Below are 2,800 nucleotides of genomic sequence, written 5' to 3'. Positions count from 1 at the left end.
TATCATCATCATCATCATCATCATCACCAACATCATCATTAAGATGGTGAACTGGCAGAATCCTTAGCAGCATTTCCTCCGTCTCCTTATTCTCGAGGTCAAATTCAGCCGAAGTCGACCTTGATTTTCATCCTTTCGAAGTCAATAAAGTAAGTACCAGCTGTGCACTGGAGTCGATACAATCCACTTGCACATTCCCCACGAAATTTTAGACCTCGTGCCTATTACAGAAAGGATTTTCGTTTTTACCTGAGAAAGAAAGAAAGAGAGAGAGAGAGAGAGAGAGAGGGAGAGAGAAATCGAGATCAATGCACGCTCTCAAAGTGACACTGGGGTACAAATGCTCGAAGTCCAGTATACCCATCATGACTACCTGTGCTTGACATGGTGATCTCATATCAAGATAGACAACGCATGTCCTTCCAGGTGGGGCCCAGTTAGAGCTTTCTTCATGTCGAGTAGCCCATCCCGCACAAAAATGTCCCTGAATAAGGGTTGTTTATGGATATTGAGAGAAACACCCATGTTTCCAGAGATGAATTATTTAAACCCCAAAAAATTTCTCTTAACACATGGCTATGACGCTTTCCAACTGCTTTTGCTCATGATCAGAGCTGGCCGGGCGAAAAGCTTAGCGGTATTTCGTCTGCCGTTAAGTTCTGAGTTCAAATTTCGCCGGGGTCGACTTTGCCTTTCATCCTATCGGGGTCATTCGCACTGGGGTCGATGTAATCGGCTTAATCCCTTTGTCTGTCCTTGTTTGTCCCTTCCATGTTTAGCCCCTTGTGGGCAATAAAGAAATAAGATCAGAGATGCACATATCAGCCACCAAAGGACAAGCTCAAATGGTTAAGTTCAAGCAAGTGACAGACAAATCTGTGGTATTGAGCAGAATATTTGCAGCAGCCCATCTTTTTACTTCACGACAATACATGTACATGATAACACTTCCAATCAGTTAAGATCAGAAGCCATGAGAGCCAGTGCCTAGTCGTGACAAAAGCAGTATTAGTAATGCTAGCGTTGTTGCTGGTGGTGGTATAGGTAGTAGTAGGTCTATTAGTTGTTGTAATAATAGTAATTGCAGGAGGAATTTGCGTAGAAGTATTGTATCTATTACCCAAAAGAAAAATAAGGAGAGCCCCCGTTATCCGACTGAGGCTCACCAAGATTGTTCGGAAGGCGAATGTGATTTTACCCCCAGATCTGCTTCGAATACTTTGCAAAGAGGGAACATCTTTTAAAAACACGCAAGGACTAGGTGGCGGTGACAAACAGTCTTTCTGATTGTCAAACCAGTGATTGATATAATCGATATCATCCCCACCCAAATTACACGCATTGTAATTTTACATCAATATTCCTATTATTATAATTATTGTTATTCTTCTCCGCTGTTGCAGATGATGATGTTGATGATCATGATGAAGATGATTGCCAGACGTGTTGCCTATTCTTGACGCTTTTCACATAAGACTATAGAATTAGCTGATGGCGTAACAAAACACTTAATATGGATTCTTGTGGAAGAACCACAAAAAGAAAACGATGACTAAAGGAATGAGAGCGTCAAATGTAAGAATTTATATACATGTGTGTGTACGGGTGTCAGTACGTAGCAGTGTATAATATGTGTTTCTATGTGTTTATGTATGTGAAGAGAGAGAGAGAGAGAGAGAGAGAGAGAGAGGGAGAGAGAGAGAGAGAGAGAGAGAGGGAGGGAGAGAGAAAGAGAGAGAGAGCGAAAGAGTGAGAGAGAGAGAGAGAGGGGGTAGAAGAGAGCGGGAGAGACAAAAAACATTTTCACTAACATTCATTTCCAAGATGGCGTAGCACTATAGTGTAGGTGTGTTGATTCTGAGTCATGGCAGTTAGATTGCGTGGCATTATTGTTGCCGATACGTTGCAGGTAAGACGGCGACAACGACAACAACGATGACAATGATAATGACGATCATGAGAAATTAGACGATGTTGATGATGATCTTTGTAATGATGACGATGATGCTGATGCTGATGCTGAGGAGAAGGAATTGGATAGAGATGATGATATGCAGGGCGACAAAGACAACGACGACGGTATGATAAGGATAATAATGATGACCAAGTCTATCCTCCCTACTTTCATAAAGTTTCCTGCCTTTATGATAATAGTAATGGTTTCAAATTTTGGCACAAGACCAGCAAGTTGAGGGGAGGGTTTAAATCGATTACATCGACCAAAGTACTCAACTGGAAATGTTTTGCGTTCTCACGATTCTGCCAGCTTGCCCCCTTAATAATCCTTTTTACTATAAGTACGAGGCCTGAAATATTAGAGGGGAGGATTAAGCGATTAGAGGAGAGGGTTAATCGATTAGATCTAACCTAATACTCATCTCGAAATGGGGAAAGGAAAAGTGGAGCTCAGCGGAATTTGAACTCCGAATGTTAAGACGGACAAAATGTCGCCAAGTATTCTGCTAGGTGTGCTAAGGATTCTGCCAGTTCGCCACCTTAATAATAATAATAATAATAATAATAATAATAATAATAATAATAATAATAATAATAATAATAATAATAATCCTTCTACTGGAGGCATAAGGCCTCACATTTGTGGGGAGGGGACTAGTCGATTATATGATTACATCGACCCCACTGTTTCACTGGCACTTAATTTATCGACCACAAAAGGATGAAAAGCAAAGTTGACCTTGGCAGAATTTCGACTCGGAACTTAGCGACGGACGATATACCGCTATGCACATTGTCCAGCTCACCGCCTTTATAATAATAATAATAATAATAATAATAATAA

This window comes from Octopus bimaculoides, chromosome 6 (assembly GCF_001194135.2).
Source record: "Octopus bimaculoides isolate UCB-OBI-ISO-001 chromosome 6, ASM119413v2, whole genome shotgun sequence".
In the NCBI taxonomy this organism is placed as follows: domain Eukaryota; kingdom Metazoa; phylum Mollusca; class Cephalopoda; order Octopoda; family Octopodidae; genus Octopus; species Octopus bimaculoides.
Note: the sequence above shows the minus strand (reverse complement) of the source record.